This window comes from Plectrocnemia conspersa, unplaced genomic scaffold, assembly GCF_051122295.1.
Source record: "Plectrocnemia conspersa isolate PC_06_02 unplaced genomic scaffold, ASM5112229v1 ptg000005l, whole genome shotgun sequence".
In the NCBI taxonomy this organism is placed as follows: domain Eukaryota; kingdom Metazoa; phylum Arthropoda; class Insecta; order Trichoptera; family Polycentropodidae; genus Plectrocnemia; species Plectrocnemia conspersa.
In genome coordinates, this window is record NW_028277169.1 from 27,629,480 (window position 1) to 27,645,786 (window position 16,307).

The window sequence follows — 16,307 nt, forward strand, 5'->3', positions numbered from 1 at the left end:
TAAATTGTGTGTGGGGTCATCACACACCAAACTCACAGGGACCGACGGAGATATTTTCATTTTTCACGTATCCAAAAAGGAATTGAAACGTAAATATCTTTTCCTGCTCTCCGTTTTATTTTGCAACTGTTTTTTATTAAAAATATAGTGTTCTAATATTATCGAATCAATTTACACGCAATGGTACTTACATATGTACTTCAAAATTGCCAAAAGATTAAAGAGGGTATATGCATAAGTCAAGAGCCGTTCAGAAATTATGGTGATCCCAAAATCAATACTTTTAATAGCAAAGGGTCCGAATCCTCTTTATCCACAAAGGAAATCGCCTCTCCCTCACTTATTTTAGCCAATCCAGCAAAATTGCAAATGTCCATTCAACCATAGAAATTTATACTTGTGCCCAAACTCCATATCTCCGACACACACTCACACATTCATACAAGGGCCAATACCCATCTCTGTCGCTCCGTGTAACTTTTGGACACCCCTGGAGAGGGACGGCTTGTGCGCTTGCACCATTCGTCCCTTTCCTTTGTCCTTTTTATATTGATGAGGGTCTTATCCAAAGGTGGAACGCGGGGATTGACCATTTGGAAACCGGTTTTAGGAACCGGTCAAGCAAACTGACCAATAGCCATACGTCATCCCCATATACATACAAAAGAGAGACGTGTGCCCAATGTAGAATAACCATATTTATATTAGTATGTTAAAAACAGAGTTTCTCAAATATTTTAAATTCGTAATTTAATTTCAAGAATATATTTATGTACCATATTTGATTCGAATTATATATGTTGCAGTTTTCTTATATAAATATATACTAAAATTCCATGATAATATGATATCTAATATTTTTAATAAACTATTGATTTTTCCACTTATTCCAATATAATTAATAAATTGGTTTGTATAAATGTATTATTATTTATACAATAAAAATATATACTAGGGGTTTTTGTCGACCAGTTTCCATTGATCTCCGAAAAAGTGTCATCAGCAATGGACCGCACGCGCTAGAGGTCAATTCGGGTGTAAAGTGACCATAAAAGAACGCGGTTTGAACCTGATCGCACCATTTTTGAATGCGGTGATAAATGGTCAACGAGGTCCCCTCTCGCTTTCGGAAGCTGCTAATGGACCGTTTTGGGATGAAAATATTACAAACCGTAAATATCATTGAATGGGCATTGTGCAAACGAGTTTGCTTTTAAACGGTTCAAGTGCCGTGAAAGATTATGTAATATTGTGTACACAATATATGCCTATATAAATATATGTTGCTTTGCTAGTAGGAAATACATGTTTCTATTAAAAATATTTATCTCTTTAGTTACAGGTGTGAACCCATTTATTATATTAAAACATTAACAATCACATAGCGCCCTAAAACATTATTTTATTTTATAGTCGAATATTTGAAGCTCTACGCATTTTTTTTAAGCCATGCAGTAAGAAATTTACGATTTTTTCCTTAATATTACCATTTGTATACGTTATAAATGCGTTAAATGCGTCAAAACTAATACAACAATATAAAATATAGATATCAGCAATTTTTATCTCTAGGAATGGAATAATAATCTGTATTCTGGTTTGCTAAAATTTAATCACGGAGTGATAAAAATGGGAAATGAAATCTTATGCTTTTTAACTACTTATATGTATGTATGTTTTTTAAATGAATTAATAATTTATGTAATTTCTAAATATGTCATTCATATTTTGCATAGGTTCTCAAAAAAATATATTTTATATAAAGGGACTTCAATTAATATAGCTTGACTGGTTTAAAAGTAGTGACAAATTAAAACTTGTTCATAAAAAGTCAAAAGTACTGTCATTTCCTCACAATACCGTAAATAATAAATACTTTATTAATGCTTTTTAATATTATTGAATTAATTTATTAATTATTTAAACATGCTTTAATTCATAAGTATAGCTACATATAAATACTGTATGATTTAATAAAAATCAAGTAAAAATCGGTTGTTATAAATATTATGTTTTTTATAAAATTATATAATTTCAACAGTTTATGATTTTTTAAATTATTAATTTTTAATGTGAATAATCTCTAAAGAGAATAAATATAAATTTTAGAATGTTAAACATTTTTTAGCAATACTGGACGAAGTATTATGTAATCTATTGTATTAGAACAATTAACATTTATATATTTGCTATTTATTGTTTCATCACAAATTGTACAGTAACACGTATCAATGATAGTATACTTAATCAATATTATAAGTTGAGCAAATTGATAGTAAAATAATCACGCAAACCATGGTAAACTTTTTTGAGATCGCAAAATTAAAATAAATATTTGACAAAAAATATAAGACATTTATTCAACTAAAAATAAGTACTAACAAAATAGCGAAATAAAATTATATTATTAAAATTTATATTCATTACTGTGAAGGCAGCAGAAGCGAACAGATCATTAGGTCTTAATAGCCGCCAGATGGAGTGCCAAGCGACGCAACACTGATCGCGTACTCTGTCAGTCTCTTAGCGACTACCGGACAATCAACAATTTTTTGTTGATTGCACAACAAGTGCATACCTCACATGAAATTAATAAAAAAATATTTATATCCATATGCATAATTAAAACCATTGTGTTAAAAATATGTATTTATTTAGAACTCTAACAAGCCAAAACCATAAGTAAAATTACACTTCAACTATTATAATCGATTAAAAATACGTCTATCCATGGGTTACGCCAAAATTTTCAGCAAAATGAATATTAAAAAATGGAAAAGTTTGAAAATATTAATTTCTTGAAAATATTATCTTAATTTAGAGCTAAAAAAATATTTTTATTATTTCCTCTATATAAAGAAAATATTTTAAAAACTGTTAACTATGATAAATACAATCACAATAAACATACATATATTTAAATTAGGATATAAATGTATTTAAGTTAGAATTGGCAAAATTTTGCTACGAAACAAATATAGGGATCAATATTTATAAATATTGCTACACAAAAAAAATAGATTACAATTGCTTTTAAACGATTCACTAATAAAACGTTTTCAGTAATAACTTGGATTTGACATGTAATATTGTATATCATGCTTAAACTAACTATCTAAAAAACTATGAAAAATAAAATATTTACATGAAAATATTTAAAAAAGACTATCTATTGTATAAATTGACTGGTCTAAAAATTCTTGAATAATTAAAAATTCGAGACAAAATGTAAAAATCATGATATTTCTAGACTTGAAGTTATTCCTATTTATACCATGGTTTTAAATTTGACTTAATTTATTTATTTATGAACTGATTTAATACTGTTCTGCATTCTACTCATAAAACACACAAAATATTAGAACTATACATAAAATATATAATAAATGGAAAGAAATCAAAAAACCTGTAATTTCTGCAGAAATCCATAAATAATAAATATTTTTATTTGCATCAATATATTTATTATTTATTTAAATATGTTTACTTACATAAAATGCAAAAACTGTATTTAATAACATACTGTCTGATATAATAGAATACAACAATATTATTCTTACATTATAATCGGATTTTAACATTATGTTTTTATATTATCAAATAATAATTTTTACAATTCACAATTATTTTAGAGTATTTTATAAATTATAATATGTGTTTAAATGTTTTTTCTATCTGTAATAATCTTATGCAAATTTATATTACTGTATTTTTAGATATTTAATTAAGATATATTTTGTATTTTTCCTAATTATATGCCATTTTTATATTACTAATAAAAATCTAATATTTTCTACTTAATTTTAATTAATTTATTTTTTTATCTTGCAATAAACATTTTTTTATTAATATTAATACCAATAACTTTTTTTTTGGTAAACATACTTATTAATCAAATTTACGGTGTTACACAAAAAACAAGATATATTTTATATCTATAGAAAATTAAAGCACAAATAATAAAATAAAGCTCGAGTCATTTAATGTGTTTTTTTATAGCATAATTGATTTTTGTTGGAGTGTTAATTTCCACGATATTCGCATTAAAATTATAGTCACGTTTAAATTACAATTTTCAAAGTTTTTTAATTTAAAAATAAATTGTGAAATCATAACTAATTATTATAAAAAAAAAACATTTAAAATATATGTACTGATATATGCTTTTTGGTCATTCTGTATTTGTGTGTACTATACACATGCAGCGATGCAACGTATTTACCAATATAAACAAGGTGCCATTAATAAATTGAAAATGTCCTTTGCAGGCGCTCTTGCGGGGGTCGGGTCTTAAGGGTTGGAAAATTTAACGGGTGACTCAAGAACAAAAGCAAACACTTTACAAAATGTTTCGTGTAATTATTTTTTTAAATATCTTAAAATTCTTAACATTTGCACGTGACACCACAAGATTTTTTACGGATCGTCTCTTAAATATATATATTTCTTATACATCGCCTGCCTGGGAAAAAAAGCGATTGAGACTGTATACATTAGCGGTAAAAACGATATTTTTTCACTATTTGGGTTGTAAATCGACCCCATTGTCTTTTTCGTCCGAAAAACCTTATATCCACCCCCGCAGATATTATGGAGGCACATTCATCCGTCCATTTGCCGAATCACCACGTATTTTATGCTATTTACCCCGATGTCTAGTTACTCTTAACCGCCTACTTTTTTTTGAGGGATGATTCGTTTGCACCCCATATAATAATACACAAATAAATAAATCAAGATTCAAATCTTTTTTTAACAATTTTGTAAAGAAATATAAAAACAAGCCAATATCTGTTTGCTTTACATAATTAGTAAGCAAACTAAAAGTACTTTTATTGTAATACACAAATAAATACTACTATTGGCATAATTTAAAGCAAAAAATTAAATCCACTTTGTATGCATCAACGGATCATCTTTTTAATACATAACTTTAAGACACGACCCTCGACTCGAACGCGTTTCCTGTGTCAAATTTTAACGATTTTCACTGACATACTTTTTTCTCTGCGGCCTATCAAAGGCTTTCCTCATCCGGCATCTCCTTTTCAAGTACACCAAATTATCGCAGCGATGCTAAGCAACCAATTTGTTGCCTGTCGTATTTTTTCACTGTGACACACGAAGTAAAAAACGATATTGGAGGTGTGTGTGAGAGTACATGAGGGTGGACTAGATTGAGGGGATAACTTGCGAGAGAGTAAGTCTATTCGGTGTCGTTTTACTCTCTTTTTTGCGTACAATGGATTGAAACGAAAGACGAAACGCTCCTTCAATAGTGTATAAACTTACCCAAATTAATGGACAAACAAGAAACAACGGAGAAACGCATTAGCATGGAATATTATATTGAATCAATTTGATCAATACATTATGTCTAACTGTTACTAGAGAAGTACTACCAAACTTTTGTAATGTATTAAATAGCGTCTAGATTAAAAAAAATACAATAGTCATGTATTAATAAATAATTTTAAGTTTTTTTTTTTATTAAAATTTGTATTTAAACTTTTACCAACCAAGCGGTATTATCGCTTAGCTCGAGCAATGCCGCAGACTCTCGTATCCTTGTGTACAAAAGGGAACAAGGGGAGAGCAGTCTTTCTAAATAAATAACAGCTAATGGGGGACATTCATCAGATCCTAGGAGGTGAACATATACGGCGCCACACATACACACAGCTTCTTCTTTAGTGACGTCACAGACCGCAGACCATGGCTCGACGTCTTCCAAGGAGACCTCTTTATTTGGGGAGGGATTTGCGTTCGGGGGTTAAGTAAAGGACCGGTTTAATTTTTGTCTCCCACACCACCTTTCCGTTCGCCGTATAATATTACTCGTAGAGACAACCTTTCGAGAAAAATCGAGCTGAACGTATTAGTCGAGTAAATTGGGGATACAGCTGGAAGAAGTTTATTTTTATATAACACTTATACTAATAATGAATAATATAATGCATGATTTATAAATTAAATTTTTAATTATTCATACAATGGTTTTTCATTATAGAATATATTATCCTACTTTTAGATATGCCTATGGCAACTATAACCATATAATAATATAGTAGACGATTCCTATTAAATGTAAAATACGTAAAAAACTAAAAACATAAAGGGCTCCCAAAAACTGTAAGACAATCAAAATGCAATCGCTTATGTGAAAGATGATTAATCTTTTTGTATTTAGTCTTCAGTGCTGATTAACAAGAAAAGTGAGCACTCAGATCTTAAATACAGCTTTATGAATTTAAGACTTTATCTAGACCAGATTTGATTCCCAATTTTATTTTGAAGGTTTTCAAAATCAGTCTCACTGATTACGTATTTTTGATCTGATTCGCATTTCCTGATTTTTAGAACTGCACAAATTGTGCATAAAAAATATAGAGGAGTTGCAGTGTTGTCAGCTCCTGCTAATTGCTTGAAAATATTATTCATAGATACGTCTTTAATAATTTTCAGCAAACTTTGTTGGACCGTCAACAAAGTTTGCTGAGACATTGAGATATTTTTTATTGTAAACGAAAAATACCCCTAAATCGTTTTGCATTCTGTCGATTCCCATGCGTAAATTCTTCTTATCGGAACGGGTTCTTAGATCACCAAAGCAAAGATAAAGCCGCCGGCCGGTTAGAGTATTAGAAAATCGCAAAAAAATTGTTGCTTATTCAAATACTTTCAATTATCCGAGAAAGTAAGCATATTTTATATATTATTTAGCACGAAAACTTTTGGAAATCTTTCATTATTTAAGATGAGTTCGAGTGAAACAATTTTGTGTCATTTCCAGACCCTAAGTTTCCTTCCTTAACCTTCCAAGAAGTATGCATATTAAGCATGAACCCGCCTTTTTTATGCAGCGTTATAAATTTTCCTAATTATATAAAATTTAAGTTTATATAATAAAAAATGCCTTACAAAATTTCTCGAGAAATGAAAATTCTCAATTTGCCATTTTTCTCAAGAAATTCTCGAGAAGAAACACTAGTTACAAGGAACGCATTTTACTTTGACAAACCGCCAGTTATTTGCGTCCTCAATGACACTTTAATTTACATTAAGATCTTGAATAATAGTTCATGTAATAAGTCGGTATTTTTATTTTCATTGATTGTTTAATAATTAATTAAACAATCAGGAAATAATTAAGAATTCTAAAAGGTTTACATAAATATTTTCAGATACTTACTTATAAACTGTATCTGTTATGATAATGCGAATCACAAATCATCAAAAAATCAAGGTCAAATATTAGTCATTGAACCTCAGAATTAAATCAAAAATTAATTTGCAAGGTCGAAGAAGGGTCGTCCGACATCTTGGATTAATACACTTCCTTTTGCAGATATAGAGTGGAAAATGTTCTTCTACACGTCCCTTTACGTCTTCCCGATCCATCAATCGTGCAGAAGAAAAAGCAAGTGGGAGTTGCCGTCCATTTGTTTGGATCGTTTCCTGTCATCGCCGTTGCGATTGCATCCTAAGTGGACCGAGGCATGTCATTTGTCTACGTCACGGGAATGTGATTCACATGTTGGGCGGTACAGGGTGTGTGGAAATAATATTTTTAAAAACACACAGTTTAAATGCAGACACCGATACCAATTGGTATGGTATGGGCGGGGGGGAAAAACTTAAAATGGATGACGGGGCACAATTGTGATGGCATACGTGAGGCAAAAACAAATTCTTTCATTGGCGAAACACACAACGAGAAGGACGAGAACCTTTTTTTCTCAATGGAAAAATTCTAGACAAAGAAAAGTCAGCCGGGCGATTTTCTCCGGTCATCAATCTAGCACGGGAAATCGTTGACAGTTGACAGTTGACAGTCGGACTTGTCGCCGACTGAACACTTTCCGGACAAAATTTTGCCTTTTTTCCACATACGTGTAGGACGTGTAATATATTATATATTATTTTTAATATCCTTCTTCTTAGAATGTCGTCACCTATCACTAGGTAATAGGGTACTTTTTTTTTGGTAATATAATACCATAATATGGGTAACATAATCATATCAAGAATCAATACAATATTGAAATCAATAAAAGCTTGTCTAAGTTTAAATACATCAGCATAAAATATCAAGTCAATAAACATTTATATAATGTGAGTATTACAATATGATAAATATGTAATATTATAAAATATTTGAGAATCAGAAACCCGTTACCTGGACACAGATAATGGTATGTATCTGTAGGTACACGCGTGTGCAATAGAGAGAGCTAAAGTAACGCATGCGCTTCTTCTCAAACATTTCGTTGAAACTTCTATAAGAAGATTCTTAACTCAAACTCCGAGAAAATTTCACCCCCTATATTCTCACACCCACATTCACCGCACGCCTGACCGCTGCCTACGGGCCGGACATTGATCAATATTAAAGTTCTGAGCCCTGGGGCTCTTTAAGTTTCATTTTATAATTTAATTATATTATAAGACCATTTAATTCAATTGCTCTAATTGTATATATTATATATACAGAATATTTATGCAGTTAAAAATATAGATGTATTATTTTTAAAATGAAGTGTTTAAATATAAAGAAAGTGTTATATGATTGACCATTCTACACAATTTATTAAACAATATAAATTCTTTTTTTGTATGCCTTGTCATGAAAGTATGACACTGTTTCAAACCAATAAAGATTACAAATAAAAGTTTTGTCATTAATTATATAAAGGGTTATGTATATTCTATTGAAACAAATATTAGTATATAAATATAGTTTTATTACACTCGAACCAATGAATATTTAAATAAATTTAATATATAACTGCTATACTACTTTTAAAGTTTTATATTATATATCGTGTGGTTACACAAACTTTATACAACATCTACATTGTATTTATATAAATGTAATAATCAATAAACATGAACATAATACAGTAACATTGTAAATACTCATTGCCTAAAAATATATTTAAACGAAGGTTATTTTACTACGCAGTGAAAAATGTTTGTATATTTACTTAAAAAGAAAATTCAGGTTACGATTATTTTTGTAGCTAAGAATATCATGAAATATTTTGAGAAGAAACAAATATTTTTTTCAATTAAGTTGCGGTGCATAAAATCAGGATATTTAACTAATAAATAATTATTTTATATTTTATAAAGCTATTTTTAAATAAATATCACATTTCTGTGATACTATGAAAAAATAATAATAAATAAAAAGAAGATTTTCTATTTTTTATAAAAAATTAATCCGCTTCAAAACTTTTACAATAAAGAAATAGAAGTAATTATAGTAATGTCTTATTTTTGGCAATTTTAAAAAATGGTAACTAAAACAGTTACTATTTTTAAACGCATCTTTTCATTCTGTTTTTTCAATTTTTATAGTATTACTTCTGTTAAGTTTTTTATTATATGTGCATTTGAGTGATAGCTTTAGTAAATATTTATTATATTTTAATAGTTTGTAAACGTGAATTTTAATAATAAAAAAATGTATTAAAATTGCAAATTATTTGTATCCTAATCATATAGAAAATTGATAGTTTTTATCAACGTTCCATCGTTGTTAAACATACATTTTTCTATTTTAATTAATGCTATTTTATTTGCAACATTTGTAATTACATAAGTCACTTGTATGTGTGATATAACACATATTAAATTTATACATGTGTCACAGTTTTGAACCGCCACCGAAAGGGGGTCGCAACTTTTGCTTACTTTGCCCGTTTTCCGACTAGCCCCGGCCCTGTCCCCATCCCACCCCCGTCCCACCGTCTAACTATATATAAATATGTGGGTAGACACCCCCCACCCGCTCTCACCCTCCAGCCATAACATCGAGGTGGGGGGGACAATGGTCCACTTGGATATTGTAAACACAAGTAGACACGGACGATCCCGTCGCGTGCGTGTGGTCGTGGACACCGTTGCCTCGGTATTGGAAGGGACTTATAAAAGTTTGCTCTCTGTTTGGGGATGCGAGGTTTCGGGTTTGAGATCTGTCCAGATCCCCAATGGGGGGTGGACGAGGCTGGGTGGGGTAGAGGCCTTAGGGCGTAATGGCCGACAATGGTCGAGGGATAACAAGGCACGAATATTAGGTAAATCTGAGCGAGGCTTGTTTTTCTTCGGCCACTTACTCGATATGTTTATGTATAAGACATATACATACATGACACAATGGGTGGATACATTTAGAATTATAAAGTGTAACTCAATACTATATACATTTGGGAATGAAAATATATTTATTTGTAAATTGAATTAAATACATACATTTCTTATCAACAATGTTTTTAATGATTAAAAAAATTCATTCTAAATTTCATTAAGAAAAATGCAGTTAACACTTTACCGACCGGCAGTCTCACTACCAGACTTACGCTAAATACCGGCACTTTTTCGCAAAACTTCGTGAATTTTACCTTTTTTATTTAAATTTATGTATCTTTTGATACGGTCCGAATATTTCGTTGAATTTTTCTAGACATGTTATAAATGTATCAATGCATCAATTCAAGTTATTATTAGATGGTTCTCAACATGTGGTTCGCCGGAAATTAAAAAGAATTATTACTTTTCCTTATTATTAGATTTTTAAAATGATTATCTTGATTTTAAAATTATAAAAACGAATAACCTAGAAATTTTAATAAAAATAATTTAAATTGACTTAACCAGCGGTTCTCAAACTTTTTTAAATTTGTTAAAACTTTTTTCAAGCAAACTTTTCTTTTGTATTGTGACATTTTTACTAATACGAGTTTACTGATATGTAATTCATTTGCAATAAAATATTCACTAACCGTTGTAATTCACTCCATCGTAATGTGAAATCTTCCAGGCACATACACAGATAATTTACATTGTCTTTCACGTGTAAATCACTTTTCACAATAACTAGTTATATAATAAAAGTTTAAAGTGTCTCGATTTTTTACCGTTTTTCGCAATTGCAACAATATTACCCCATATCGTTTATATTTGGTTTCAAATATTCGTAATTTTGCATTTTTCAGCTATTCTGGTAAAACCCGATTCTTCTTTATGGTACCACAGATTCTATTTTTTTTCAAATATATTTTTTTTGCTATTTCAACACTGTTATAAAAATTGTCCATATAAAGATGATGCCATTTGTATTTATTGTCTGATGTTAGATGTGATATTGAATCTTGTAACGAAATTCCAGGTCCTGAATATATTTTAAATTTCGATATGTATCCTGACACTAATTCACATACCATTCTTATCACTATACCGTACTTTGTGAGCTTACTGGGGTTCTATACGTGAAAATTTAATCTTCCACACCATGGGATCATACCCTCATTCAGAGATATGTTTTGGCTTGGTTTGTACATATTTTTTAATCTTTCGGAGAAATAATCAATTATTTTTTGTACTTTGAACAGTCATCCTACATTATCAGGAACATTTTCATTATTGGAAAAACGCAGGTAACGTAATATTTGCTAAAACCTATTTCTACTCATGGTTTTTGTAAATATCGGGGTTCCTATTAGTGGATTTATTGTCTAATACAGGTGTAATGAGCCTTTTTTTACCAGGCCCATTAGCAATATCAACTCAAACCAATTTTTTAATCCTGGTACCGTTACATCCACAAATTTTGTAGATTTTATTTGCAGTTTGTATCTGTTGAAGTGTTGATTATGGTGTCTATTCGTTTCTTCTGCAATAACGGGAAACAAGTCATCTTCAATAAAGTTTTGTGTCTTGTCAAGTGTCTTCTACATATTTTTCTTGTTCATCTTCCTCATTGCTCATGAGCATCATAGCATGTGGACGATTTCTTTTATGAACAGAGGAGTCTGAATCACTATCACTATAAGTTTCATTGTCACTTGGAATATCTATATATATTTAACACTATATTAAATAACATAAACTGTAATTATTTTCACGTAGATTCTACACTTGTATCTAACTAAAAAACTATGTTTTATAAACAGTTCGTAATATTTTTCGAATATTCACTAGAGCACACGAAAACCAGATGCACTTCACACGATAGTATAACTTAAACTTAATTCTTATCCATAGGTTTTTATGTGTATCGTGCTAATATTTCAAAAATAATAACTCGAAAAAATTCCCACTTTCTAAAATACTGTGTCACTGAGATTCGGTACTTCCAGTAAGCCAGTAATTTCTGATGAAATTTAACATATTTACTCACAAAAAATATGTTGGAATTTCCTTGTAACAGGATAGAAAAAAATATAATAGAATCTTACTAATCTGACAATCTTGAGATTCTCAGTAATCCAATAATATCTAATGGTTAATGATATGATAAATTTTTAGTGTCTTGTACTTTTTTTATATGTACATCGTATTTTTTAATTTTATGTAATTTGACTTTATTTCTAAATAAACCCATTTACCCAATAAATTATTTTTAAATATACATATTTATATGTTTGTGTATAAAATATCATATTTTTTCTTTTTTTACACCGTCCGAAAAAAAAGTGTGCTGGAAAAAAGTTTTTAGAAATTTGAAAAAGTTTGAGAACCGCTGGTTAACTCAATTTAAATTATTTTTATTTAAATTCCTAGATTACTTGCTTTTATAATTTTAAAATCATCAATCAATTTTAAAATCTAATAATAAGGAAATGTAATAATTAATTTCTATTTCCGGCGAACCACATGTTGAGAACCACTTAATAATGGCTTGAATTGATGCATTGATACATTTATAACATGTCTAGAAAAATTTGTTAAAATATTCGGACCACATCAAAAGATACATAAGTTTGTCTGGTAGTGAAACTGCCGGATGAAAGAAATATAAAATATATTTATAAAACCTTCGCATTTGTCTAAATATAATTTTAAAAAAAAAAATTAAAATAAAATGAAAATTCATACATTTATTTAGTCATCTCTTAAAAAAAAGCAAATAAAACACTAAACATGTATTTTTAATTTGACATGGAAACGAAAACATACACAGGACGCCAATTGGCGTCTGCGGTGTTTAACTTTCGGCACACTCAGGACGCCAATTGGCGTGAGCGGTAGGTAAAGTGTTAATAAATAATATTTTTTTAAATAAATACATAGTCGTATTTTAGCAAATGGAAAATTAACTGTTTTTAATTATTTTAAGACTAGCTTTAACTTTTAATTTTTATTTTCAGAATTTGAGCTACTATAATTATTATTTATCTTTTTTTCTGGTATACATTTTATGATTTTTTAAGCCCAAAATATTGTTTATTGGAAAACAAAGATAAGATTTTAGTGACTGTTGCAATAACAACTATTACGATATATTGTATATAAACTTGAAACTTATGCAAAACATTGGCTTAGAATATTTTATAAACTTCTCTTCAATAACTAGTTATTTATAAGTATTATTTGGACTTGCTGACGTATATAATCACAATCATGTTCATATAACTCTTTTAATTAAAAATCTATCAACAAAACATGACAGGCATTATCCCAATACATTACAACATTGTAAACGCAATCAAAGACTATTAATAAAACATTAGACTGAAATCAAAATCTAATAATCAGTTACATATTTTATTAATTTAAAACTTTCCATTATCTACGAACTAACTTGAATTTGTTTTAATTATTTATATCGATATACAAATATGAGATTAGAAAAATCTAAAAAAAAAACTATTCTGTGATTGAAATTATAATTATACAATAATCATTAATTCCTTTCTCTCAGATACGATAAAAATTAAAAAACACTAAGTTTAATATAGAATTTGAACCTAGAACTATATGTTATTAGTCACTACGTGCTAATACATAAAAAAAACACTTTTTATAATATTTTTATTGATAATCGTCTGTGAGATTATAAAAAATCTAAGAAAACCTAAATTATAATTATACAATAATCATTAATTCTTTTCACTCAGATACTATAAAAATTAAATAAAACACTTAGGTTATATAAAATTTGAAGCCAGATATATCTGTTATTAGCCATAGACTTAAATCACTGGTCATACTAGTAAATAAAAAAGTATACTATCATACTAGTAAATAAAAAATCAGCGCAAGAACTAAATAACATGAAGTGATTTTCTTACTACAAAAATAATTACTTAAAATATAATCTAACAATATATCATACAATAGACCCTCTAATTGGTTTAATTTTTTTATTAAGACCCTGCTTGTGTACTTTACTGAAAACCAACTGTAATTTTAACATATTTTTTAAATTAAATATAGAAGTATTTCCATTCATGTATATTTCTGAAGTATCTATAAGTAATATTTCTTTTATAAATCACTAGTAATATTTGTTTTATAAATATATTAATAAAATAAATATTACTATTAATATAATTTTAAAAGTATAAAGCACTAGAATTCATATGATTCAAACCCAAGTCTTTTAGATATCAGTCAGTGCTGATTAAATATATTATTTAAACAACCATATTGTCGATTAGGTTTGTTTATCTAATACATATATTATATAAGATTCAATTGCTATTTTTTTAATATGAGTATATATTGCTATTTTTTCTTTCGATGAAATCTTATTTAAAAAAATAGATTTACCAATATGATCTCGATACAATTAATATAAATAATAAATAATGACGTTAATTGCTATAAATATTAATATAATTTATATGGGATTCAAACCCAAGTCTTTCAGGTATCAGTCATTGACTCATCAGCAATAGCCAAACACACACGTACGGATTTGCCTGACGGACATTTGGCAGATCTGTCCGGGCTTCGCAAAACACGCAAGATTAGTCTGTCATGCAGGTTTAATACATTATTTGAATAACCATATTGTCGATTAGGTTAATTTATCAAATACTTTTAAATATATAGCTATTATTCTTTCGATGCTATCTTAGTTTTAATATAAGTCTTAATAGAAGCAAATATCGTTCATTTTATTTTGAAATATTATAGCCTCAAAGACAAAGATACGCTAATCTTAATACAGTCTACTTAAATAATGAATTCAAAAAAATGAGTGAAAAAATAATATGTGTTTAATATTTTGTATTTAATATTAAACACATATTAAGTGAAATCATCGTTGCTTAAGCACAAATTTACTGATTTTAGTTAGCTTTGTTTTAAAGAAAACCCTTCAAAAATCTGGTACTAGTTCATTTAAAATTTTATGAAAAGAAAATGCATAATTGTCTCTTAATAAACTTACAGTAAATTCAGATAGATATTTAGCAAGGATAATTAATAACTACAAGCACCATAATAAACCATTAAAAACGTTAAAGAATACAGTTGGTTGATTTATCATCTATGTGTCATTTGAAAGGATACCATTCAAGTTAAATACGTAAGAACATTTGTAATTATTTTAAAATTAAAGTTTACGATTGATTGCAAATATTATTATAAATTAATTTAATTTAATAAATGCAGAATTTAATTAAAAAAATAAGTAGGTATAATTCATATCAATAGTAAGTATTTATTCTATATTAAAATACAATATAATACATATTGACACAAAACATCTATTTTATATAACAATACCCATTTTCATTACAAATGATAAGAAAATAAAACCCGGAATGGGGGCGTGTACGCGCTTTGTTTGTACAACATTTGCGAAATTTCCAAATCCAAAATAATATTTGGAAGAAGCTGGTTTTCCTAATACCATTTGCGGGGGACGAGTTCACCGGTCGGTCGGTCGGTCGGGTCCGCACCGAGGGGGGTAATATTCGAGGGGTCGCCCGTTTCCGGGGGTGGGTTTTCGACCCGTCCCCGCCAACGAAAAAGGGTGGAATTGGCCGACAGTCGGCGGAGGGTGGCCTCGGAAGCGGACAGAGGGATGTTTTGCGAGAGAGAACCGCCACTGGCCAGACCTGGTCAGGGCCATTACTACTGCACACACCCACGTATCGAATTGTCCGATGGGGGATGGAAGTGTAAAATTAAACCACCAAATATGTGAATTGCTTATAAATAAAATGTATGTATCTGTATTGAACTGACATCATAAAAAAATAACATTTGTCAATAACTTTTATTTTTAATGATTTTTAAAATATATTTTACCATTATATTATTTCCATATTTTACATTTTTTAAATGCTAAATTATATTAAAATGAATAAATTTAATATATAATCATTAAATATAGAGAAATATATAAAATGACGATCTATTTATATATTTGTACATATTGGCATTGTTATATAAATTCATGTATTTTTATCAGTATGTTCACTAATATTTGGTTTAAGATAGAAAATGTGCAATATAAAAGACATATGTATAGAATATTTAGAGTTGATAAATAGTATCCAAAAATA